The following is an 11,148-nucleotide window of genomic DNA, read 5'->3' on the forward strand; positions in this document are numbered from 1 at the left end:
ACACACACACACACACACACACACACACAGTCCGCAGCTTAATGTGAGATTGTCCCTGTAAACTACTCGCTACGTTTCTGGTGGTTGATTAATCCAGATACGTGCTGATTAGCTCTCATAATGGACCGGGTGGGTAGCGCACTGCCTTGAGTCCATGAGGCAACTGTCTGATTACTCCACAGTTTCATTGTGATATTTTGTGATTAAATTCTGAATCTACCACGTTCTCTGTCAGGTAAATATAGTAGTACAATGTCTTCCTCTGAGGTAGATGCAGCCTAAACTCTAAGTCAGTAAGAGGTTTGGGGTTCCTCTGTAACTAATACCACAAGCTAACCAACCAGCCTATTCCAAACAGGCACATTTTCATTGGGCACTGTCCTAGTGTGATCAGAAATGCTGCAGGCATGGCAACTGAAAAATAATACATTGGCGGGTAAATTGTTAAAAGCTTTGTAGGTCAGGAGGAGGATTTTAAATTTAATTCTTGATTTTACAGGAAGCCAATAAAAGCATTTGGGATCTGGAAAGTCTTAAGATACAATAAATACATGGCTTGTCTTTAATATAAGCCTGCTTCAAATAGAGGTTCTCTGCAGTTCAGGAAACTATTTAGAGAGAATTTAGCTTTACGCTTTAAATCCTGAACCGCCAGCATTACAACCGAAAAGAGAAAATTCTGCAAAGGTCAGAGCAGCCGTTACCTACTTATAATGGAACATACCAAGACTGAAAGAGAGATCAGGGTTGAGAGGGAAAAACTTTAAAGAATGGGTGAGCGAGAACAGCAGAAGGGAGAGAGAGACAAAGTGAAATAGAAATCCGGAGAAAGAAAGAGAGTTTGGAAGGCTTGGCTTGATGATTCATTTACCTGCTTAAACCTATTTTACACTGTTGCGCCTGTTCATCCCCCAACAACAATAGGTGGTAATTTCCCATGAGCTGATAAATGACATGGCGCTCGGGGCGAGCCGAACACACCGCTGTGCTATTAGGAGAAGAAGCAAATGCTACTTTAAAAGAAAACAATTGAGGGAGAGAGGGAAAAACAGATGGAACGATAGAATTTCAGGTTAATTATTGTATTGGGAGAGAGAAGAAAAACAGGCTGTAACGCAAAATGGAGTCAGAAATAATGTGCAAGAGGCTAATTGTACCTGTAGATAAAGAAGGAACATAATAATGTGAGGAGGAAGAAAGAAAGGAAGGCGGGCACTGCCTGTTAATCTGGAACAAGAAAATGAAGTCGAGAACGACAAAAAAAAGATGTGCCAAATTGTGTGGGCGTGCTAATTACTAACTGCTCAACACCAGGAACATCAAAGCATGAGAGACAATAGGAGACAACAGGGACTATTTTAAATCCAACTGTGTTTCTGAAAAAAAGAAGAAAAAAAAACACGAACCACCAATTCCCCAACAGACACACATACACACACACACACACAGTATTACGATGGCTTAGAGCACAATTAAAACGTCCCGAGGCAGAATCAGTCTGGAAGGTGTTTCTGTCGAGGCCCACAGAGCTGGCTTTGTGTCCCTGTCATTGTGGGATCATGTCTGGAGGTTTACCTTTGCTGCACGTTTTCCACCGCTGCCTACACTACCTCTCTCCCACACTGTTCCTTCCCCTCCCACGCACTGGCTAGTCAAAGAGAAAAGGATGACAACAACATGCAAGATTCAAAGGGATAAAAGAAATAAAAACGCAAGTCAGCAATGTAAATTTTTTTATAAAAAATTTACTGGACGCCAAAGAAATGCCAAGGCCAAACAACACAAAAGCATAAATGATACAAGCCTCCAATGTGAGACGGTCTTTCACAGTGTAGCCATACTAGAAAAGTATTGCTATACCCTGCCGTGAAAAATGGTGCTATTTTCTTTTCTTTAAAAAAAACAACAACTTGTAAATCCCACAGCCACACATTGACATTGATACAAAACCGCTTGCTGTACATTATAAACATCTCAAAAATACATTTACAGACAATAACAGAAATGAAGACGTAATACTGAAATAAAATAATTAATATTCCACTCAGTACCAATGATGGTGAACTAATCATTCGTTACTCATTCATTTAACAGTAACTACCAGTCTGTTTAAGAGTAACTTATCATTAGCGCTTGAATCACAGTCAATCAGTAACTACTCATTAACTAACCATTCCTTAGTCATTAATTTCTCAGTCGTTAATCACTGACTACCTACTTTTTTGTACCTTATTGTAAAATGTAACCCTAGTGTGGTGAAAATAGAGAGAGCGTGCATACATTCATGTGAGATGAGAAATTCTCCACAAAGGTTTGCCATATTTTAAATAAAATAGTATCTTTATTCCTTAGTGAGTTAGTTATCTTTTCCAGAGATATGCAACTGTTCACTTCTGAAAGCAAGGATAACGTTGTTTTAATAAGAGCCATGAGAGTATATGTGTGTGTTTGTGTGTGCGTGCGTGCGTGCGTAATGCGCTCTGCATTGGGACTGGGATTCCGAGGGAAACTGGACTCCGTTTCAATAAAGCATATTTTGAATCAAAATACCTCTTTTCCATCAAACATGTTGACTAATTGCTGATTTGTTATGTATAGAACTGCACACACCAGCTTTGTGGGTGGTAGTAGCAGACGGGACAATTAGCTACAGTACTAACGCGCTCATCTAACTGACTTTGGTAGAAAATTAAATCTGTGGAAAAACGGTTACAGGAGACAGTAAACCAATGAGCTCCTGGTGAATGGAATAATTGGTAGGGAAGAAAAAGGTCATGTTTACATTCAGTACTACTGAGTTCAAGAATGTCTTACTTACAATTCATTATGCATCTCCTTAAGGCTTTAAGGAAGACTTTACATTTTATTCCCCAATAAGCAATTGCAAATATGATTTGATTTAAAGATGGAAACATGCATCGTTATTAGGGGTGATCCGAGTACCCGGCTGAAACGAGTATCCAGTACGGATAAAGCACTTTTGCCGAGTACAAGTATTATCCGAGTAATATGAGTCAATAGCGTTCGTGATAATCACAGCCCCCCCCCCCCCCCCCCCCCCACAAACCCGCTCGGATCAATCGCACACACACAGAACATGGAGAAATGCGCTCTCTCTTGCTCTCTCTCTCTCTCGCTCGCTCGCTCGCGCTCCTTCAGTCAATCGGGTCTGCGGATCTGTTCCGTTAACGTTTAGGGTTTCTTCAGCTTAGGTTTGTTTTTAACTTCGGTTTGTAGTCCTTACTAGTAACCAGTAGATTTCTGGGAACGTGGGGTTTGTAGTCCTTACATAGTAACCAGTAGATTTGTGGAACGTGGGGTTTGTAGTCCTTACATAGTAACCAGTAGATTTCTGGAGTGGGGTTGTAGTCCTTACATAGTAACCAGTAGATTTCTGGTGAACGTGGGTTCAGACATGCTGCTTGGTTTAAATGCAACTCCGTTGTGTCTCTGTCATCGGAGATTTTTTTTTTTTACTGTCAGCTGCCCCCGCCCCCTCTTCTTCTGTGTCTCTCTCTTACTCACACACACACACACACACACCCACACACCCTCACACACACACACCTGGTGTGAAAAAAGAAAAAAAAAGAACCAAAAAAAACCCCCACTTCCGGGTTAAATCTGACCACTTCCGGTTTATGCCCCGCCCAGTCCGAGTACGGATACGGATACAGATAATTCATGTGGTAAACAGATACAGATAATTCATTTGGTAAACAGATACAGATACAGATAATGCTGTACTCGCTCATCCCTAATCGTTAACATCAGGCCCCCAGGAAGTGCGGCGTTCTTTGAAGCTAATTTGACATAGCGGTCCAACAGTGGACTTACAACTTCCAAGGCTGTTCACTTGATGCCGAGGGGCCCAAAAAATACTTTTTACTTGGACTTACATGGCTAAATGAGTGGATATGTTTTTTCGAGCGTCATAACCCCTGTGAAATTAATGGTTTCACTATCCATTTGGTCCAGTAACATTTGGAAAGTCTAGAAGAGCAGCAGGATTAAATAATTTGATTGGAGTTAGGCGAGTGCTAAAGTGGCCGGCAGAGGTCTCCCTAGTGGGCCTTCTCTATGAGCCCCATAGTGCTGAAGCAGCGCCAATCATCTGGGCAATTTTACACGTGGAATTCTGTAAACACCACTGAACAATTCTCATAGAAATGAACAGGGCTCCTCCTGGAACACTGTATCTAGAGTTTTTTTTGGTTTTTTTTATATCCATGGCTTACATTCATGTCTTAATAGCTTGCAGTGTTGTTTTCCCCTGCGTTTGCTGATGCATTAGTGCCTTTCTTGGCACATTAATGCCATGTGAAACCCTTGGCTAGATGGTGTATTGCCTGCACACGTACAAGAACAAACAAAACTGGGACCCACTTGTAAAATCATTGCTTCATAGCAACAAATCTATCACACTCGTTTCCTAAACCAGGACATCCATTCCACCTGCATTTCAGCAACTTTTCTGTCTACATTGCGCGGTACGTGTAACTAATAACGAATGCTATGAGGTGCGGGGTGTCTTACATTACTCTAAGTACAATAAGTTAGTTGGGCGTTTGCTTTTTAGATTGAATGGAACTAAAGAGATGTATTTCATGAAAGCAGTGGCAGGAGTTAATGTAGCTTATTGGTGTCCTGAAGCAGCATTCGCACATCCACCTAATTAATCCACACTAATAGGCATAAAATTGCCATTTCCATTACTTTTCTGCTACTTTTTGCTAGATAAACTCTGATTTTAAGGTCACACCCAATAATTTAATTCAATTCAGTTTTATTTATAGTGTAAAATCATAACAGAAGTTATCTCAGGACAGTTTTACAGATATACAGTACATATTTACAAAATAGGTCTAGATAGACACAATAATTTACAGAGACCTAACAATTCCCAGAAGAGCAAGCTTTTGTTGTGACAGCAGCGAGGAAAAACTTCCTTTTAACAGGCAGGAACCTCGAACAGAACCTTGCTCTTGGTGGGCGGCCATCTGATGCTGCCATTTGGTGTTAGAGAGAGCGAGAGAATGATAAAGAAATATGACACATTACAATTCTAGCTGTGGGTATAATGTAATGACATGACCAGTGGCAATTATAGTTACTGTAAAAATAATAGTACTATAACTAATAATGGTAGAAGCAGCAGTGTGGGGTGTAGCAGGTCGTTGAGCAGGACCACGGCAGCAGCTGCAACCATGATCAAGGTGCCCCCACTAGTGGTGGGCGGATCTATCCAAATATCGATAATATCGATACCAACGTTGGTAAGATTGATACTTTAGTTTTAGTTTTTCTCCAGTATGCAGCAGCTCAGTTTCATTAAAGATGCGGTTCTGTGTGCGACCTGTGTGTGTCAATGCTGCTCCTGTCACAGCGCGGAGTAGGCATACTTTGCTCCTCCTCCCCCCTCTTGTGATTTTATGTTGTACCATCACGTGACTTAACAAACAAGCAAGAAAGCAGCCAGAAACAGAAACAGATGGAAGGAGGTCAGGCTTAGTCCTGACTCAAGAAGAAGGACACCCCTGACATGTAGAGCCCATAAGGGAAATGGAGGGTATGGCATGGAGGGGGGTGTACCTGGAACGCCTGGTAAACTGTAGAGCCCTCTGGAGACATTGTGGGCTTCAATCAGCGAAAAGTCAATGAAGCAGGGTGCCCACCTCATGACCCTAATGATATACCTCACCCTCCTTTTCACCACTCCATACCGAATGCTATTGTCAAGAGTTTCCTAATAAAGGGATTGAAACATCTAGTTCTATTAGCTTTACTGATACACCGAAAGAAAATCCAGTGACTGTTTATCAAAAAAAGTGCAGCTAACAACAAGGGAAAGACAGTGTGACAGCATGGAGAGACAGCTGACAGGAGGTAATAGACCCCAACGGGGCTAAGAAAATTGTGGAGAAAGGCGACGGCAGAAGAAAGGGAAGGCATTAACCTCCTTCAAGAGGACCTAAAGCACAGGTTCTCAAAACTCCAACAAGCAGAAAGCCTACGGATGCGCCAGAAAAAGAAAGAAAAAGCCAGAACCGATTTATTCAAAGACCCCTTTAAATTTGTAAAAGGCATATTCACAAATAGAATAGTGGATCCCTGAAAACATCAAAAGACCAGGTTGAAGAGCATCTGAAATCCATCTATACTGATGAGAAAAAAGATGAACCAATCGTTCACTGACATCCCCTTCAATATCACCAGCACAACATCATTTTGATATTAGCCCTCCCAAGCTGAGTGAGGGGAGTCAGAAAAAAGCAAGATCGGCATCTGCACCAGGCCCTAACGGCATACCGTATAGTGTTTACAAGAAGGCTCCGGATTTTTTCAAAATCCTGTGGAAATACATAAAAGTGGCGTGGGACAAGCAAATCATCCCGAAAGCATGGCGAGAGCGGGAAGAGTGTTTATCCCAAAAGACTAAAACTCAACCACCATTGAACAGTTCCGCCAGATAAACCTTCTGAACATTGAAGGCAAGATATTTGTCAGTGAGTTGACACGACGACTGACAAGGTATTTAAAACAAAATCACTTCATTGACACATCAATCCAAAAGGCTGGCATCGCAGGCTTTCCGGGATGCCTTAAACATAACAGCATCATATGGCATTAAATCCAGACTGCAACAAAAGAAGGGAAAGATCTCCACGTCTTGTTCCTTGATCTGGCCAATGCCTATTGGTCAGTCCCTCATTCAGTTTTGTGGGATGCCTTTGATTTCGTCCAGGTGCCGACTACAATCATAAATCTATTGAAACACTACTTTCAGGATCTACAGTTTTGCTTCACAACATCAGGTTTCATCACAAGTTGGCAACCACTAGAAGTAGACATCATGGCAGGGTGTACCATCTCCCCATTGATCTTCATGATGGCAACGGAGATCATTATTAGAGCTTCAAAATGGGTCGTGGGAGGAGAACAACTACAATGTAGTCAGAGGTTACCTCCAATTCAAGCCTTTATGGATGATTTAAATACACTCACAACAACTGTACCCTGGACCAAGAGATTGCTGGAAAAACTTCATCAAAATATAACATGGGCAAGGATGAAGTTAAGGCCCAGTAAATGCAGAAGCATATACTAATGTCAAGAGTTTCCTACTAAAGGGTTTGAAACATCTAGTTCTATTAGCTTTACTAATAATAAGTAATACATATAATAAAATACGTAATAATCCAAAGGAAAAAAATCACAAAACCACTTAAAGGTCATGAAAATGTATTTAGAGTTAGTGATTTGATGATGCAAAAAGTATCGGAATTGTATTGGTATTGGCGATACTGGTTCTGTATTTAATTGGTAGCGGATCGGTACCAAATTTGCACTATTGTACATCACTGTTCACCACAATCCAAGGAAATGCGAGGCGAGATAGCACAAGGACTCCGGAGAAGAAGCTTAGTTAGTAACAAACATTAATAAATAACAAAACCATTGCATGTTGATAATGTTAAACTCAACTGCCTGACTTTTATTGTACCGTTATTCCTCAAATAAAGATCGCTAGTCAATTTAAAGCCGGGCCTTTGATAGTGGCCGGGGGCGGGGTCAACAAGGACAAATAAAGGCCGGCCTCAAATTAAGGCCGGGGAAAAATTAGTGTGGATAATCAACTAAGTGTCTTTCATATAATGTGCATTTACGTTTATTGTAATGTACATTTCTACCAATTTAATTTAACAGATTCAACAATATATTCATGCTTTTTTTCCACACTTTGTTTTTCTGGATTGTTGTACTCATGTATTATTGTCCTACTGGTATTTTAGTCAGTGCAGCTGTATACATTACTCAGCAATGTGTAGTGTGCAGTAACGTACAGGTGCCAATAGATAGCAATAGCTACATTGGATGTAACATCTCATTTAGTGACAGCAAAGAATGAAAAAAGGAGAATCTGATACCGGAAGAAACAGAAGGATGAGTTGACGAGAGTAGTCAACAGAAGCAGAGCTAGCTGGAGGTGGGAGAAAAATAGTTAGCCTGGAGCTAGAAACGAAGCTAGCTAGCTGGAGGTGGGAGGAAAAGAGTTAGCCTGGAGCTAGAAACAAAGCTAGCTAGCTACCGTCTGTAGCGTTAATCAGATACTGGTGTACTGTATGCTCTTATTGTAATCTACCAACAATACAATGTAGAAATTAAGACCAGCCTCTTACAGAAGCCTACTTCAAATAAAAGCCTGATACCTTCTGCATTTCAGGGAAATAAAGGCCCCGGCTTTTATTTGAAAAATTACGGTATGTACATACATAAATATGTGATGTCAGATATTTAATCTCAGTGTTGTTTTGACACATTTTGTTTCATTATAGATAATGTTATCTTCAACATGTAAAAGCATGGTCCTCATAGCTGTATCTTATGTTATGCCTTATGTTGAAGGCAGCTGCTATCATGAAAATGAAAAATTAATGATACTGTAATATTAATTTGTAAGTTAAAATCCCAGAGTCTTAAGATAGTATTTTCTCTATAGATGCACTGTGTCTGTTGAGGGATAAAGGAAACATACTGCATACTGTGGCTAGAGGGACATTTTAATATATCAGATGGCTGGACTGAAGATAACAGTTTTGCAAAAATTCACAGCCTCCCCCAAATGCGACTGTGGTGAGTGCTTCAGTGTACGTCTAAATCTGTCATTGCAACAATACTGCCAGCTTTACTTTCTCAGCCGCTCTTCACAATGTGATAGTGCCTTGTTTTTCCTCATGGTCCCTGTGGTTTGGGAGTTATTATTATAAAATAAACTGGGACAAAATCCAAATGGGGCCCGAAATATGTCCTACAAAGGTTATGAAATGCATATAGTCTCTTTCAGACGGTCTCAATATGATCACACAAGGCTATCAAGTCAAAATACAGCCCACTCTATTTTGGTCTTTATTACGGTGGAAAGCTTCATCAAACCATAATCGACTTATGAAATAACCTTGTTCCTTATTACTTATGCACTTGGGAGTCCTTCATTCATTTGTTACATTACTTTTCTGTGTCTACGGCTTATGCCCTTGGCATCAGACTTCCTTTGGGTATCATATTGCTAAAATAATAATGTTTCTTACTGCTTAAGTGCTTGACAGACTGTCACTAATGTAATGGTTTATGTAGCTAAAATATATAAAAGAAATCAAGACCCCCCCCGCCCCCCTTTCTGACGTTACTTTAGGGGGGGCTGCGTCCGATAATTTCAGTAAACTTTCAATCAAACAGTGATTGGCCAGTTGTATGGAGGTGAGAAGCTATTTGAACATTTTAACTTCTCTCTCAAGCTTTCTTTTCCATTCTTTACACACATACATATTTATGTCACTCTTCATGTACAAATGAGTTTAACAATATAAATGTCTGACTGTGCGCCGTTATCCCCAAGTGTAATGGTATACTTTTTCTAAAAAAACAAAAAAGAATCTCTTTCAACCATTACTTATTTGTGGCAGTGTCTATATCTGCAGGTACCCTGCCCTGCCTGTATTTTCTTATTTCCTTGGGTTTGGAACATTTCTGGGCGTCAACCTTTGGACACTGGCTGTGTAGCCGTCAGTCAATAACGCGTGTGAGGTCATGACTTTATAAAAGTAGTAATCAGGTATCATCGCTGGCTCTGTCTCTCACTTATGCTCTCTGTCTGGGTCATGGCTGCATAAAGAGCTGCAGGTCTGTGTGTGTAACAGGGCGAGGACAATCAGACAGAATGAAGCATTCACTTTGGCAGCATTTACACAAAATCCACCAATGTGGTACCTTCCCACAGGGTTGTGCGGAGGTGTGATTATTTGTGCTTAAGAATGTAACTGCCTTGAAACAATCAGAAAATAGCGTCTTAATTCTCAGATTTACTGCTTTGTTAATGCTAATGCCACTCCCTTTCTTCATTCACTCTCTAGTTTGCTCCAACACTGTCTTTCTCCCTCTCTGGCTCCCTAAGCAAGGGAGGAGGGGCTAACTTTGTATGTTGCAAAAAACTGCAAATCCTGCATATTATGCCTTTCATGATTATCACAGCCTTTTTTATGACGGCTGGCTTTCCCCTTGCTTGACTTGCCTTCAGACATGGCTGTACGACATACTACTATCTTTCAAGGATAGTCCTGCCTTAATACAACAGTCCTACAAAAAAAAAAAAACTACCTTCATAAAAGTTGCAATGTTTTATCTTTGCTATTATTGATTTTGCAGGCTGTGGTTTGTGTAGATGTTGATTTATGTGGTGTTAGGCCTGTTGCATGGCGCATGCTTCTCAAAATTTTAGAACATTGCAGTATGTTGCGGTTAAGCAGGCTACATGTTGATGATTGCCTTATTGGTCAGTGGGATCCCCAACCCACTCACTTTGTTCTTCTAAAACACTTGAGCAAACAGATAACCAACTATTTTTTTAAAGACCAGAAGAACAAAAAAGCAACTAGAAAAGAGCACCCACACTAACCTGACAAGCCAGCCCCACATTAATGCAATAAACAGTTGTCTTTTAAATTCCCTCTGCACGCAATAGGATAGCGCTACAACCAACCAGAGCAATGTTAGTTGATAGATTAAACTTTTGCCGTACCTGGTTGGCAAAGCTCCCAACACATCTTCATTTTTTAAGAATGACTTCAGCGCTGTTTTTTGTGCCTTTCTTAAAGAAAAGCTTAACTCTGAGTCTTCTGGATTCCCAGGCAAAGCCCTCTTCTTTGTTTTCAAGTAGCAGGAAATTCATGCAGAACCGTTGTAACTCTGCCGGCATTACGTTAAGCCCGCCCATCTAGACACGATGTGATTGGCCTGACTAGAGTTTGGATTTTTCAGCTCGCAAGCCAACAGACAGTTGCTAGACTGACTCTGGCTGCAAATTACATTTGCTGCTGCTAGGGTGCGTCTAGATTTCTTGGCTACACCCACGCTGTACTGCGGCGATACAGCTACTGTAAAAGATCAGAGATGAATCACATTTGGCGTCTCTTGCTTCCTTCCTCTACAATGTCCTTCCTTTGTGCTTGCTGTAGATTTTATATTGATTCCAAAGCTTCTCCTACAGTGTCGGAGGGCAATAGTACCCCCCTGCATAGACAAAAAAAGCGGCTACCAAAAGTATCTACACAATATTTGTAGGAGATAGTGTGGGCCAGCAGAGTACAATGC

General features: G+C 40.8%; 2 long non-coding RNA genes across 2 annotated transcripts in view; one reads left to right on the forward strand and one right to left on the reverse strand.

Moving 5' to 3' along the window:
* The window catches only part of LOC116697194 (uncharacterized), a 1,903-nt gene extending 1,086 nt beyond the window's left edge, over positions 1 to 817 (reverse strand). Inside the window, exons 1-2 of the long non-coding RNA XR_004333959.1 lie at positions 807 to 817; positions 74 to 77 (exon numbers count right to left, since the gene is read on the reverse strand). This is a non-coding gene — a long non-coding RNA (uncharacterized LOC116697194). The remainder of the gene's footprint in view (positions 1 to 73; positions 78 to 806) is intronic.
* Positions 1 to 10,908, forward strand: part of LOC116697185 (uncharacterized) — an 18,334-nt gene extending 7,426 nt beyond the window's left edge. The window contains exons 2-3 of the long non-coding RNA XR_004333950.1: positions 2,425 to 2,434; positions 10,763 to 10,908. This is a non-coding gene — a long non-coding RNA (uncharacterized LOC116697185). The remainder of the gene's footprint in view (positions 1 to 2,424; positions 2,435 to 10,762) is intronic.
* The last annotated feature ends 240 nt before the right edge of the window (positions 10,909 to 11,148 follow it).

This window comes from Etheostoma spectabile, chromosome 10 (genome assembly GCF_008692095.1).
Source record: "Etheostoma spectabile isolate EspeVRDwgs_2016 chromosome 10, UIUC_Espe_1.0, whole genome shotgun sequence".
Lineage (NCBI taxonomy): Eukaryota > Metazoa > Chordata > Actinopteri > Perciformes > Percidae > Etheostoma > Etheostoma spectabile.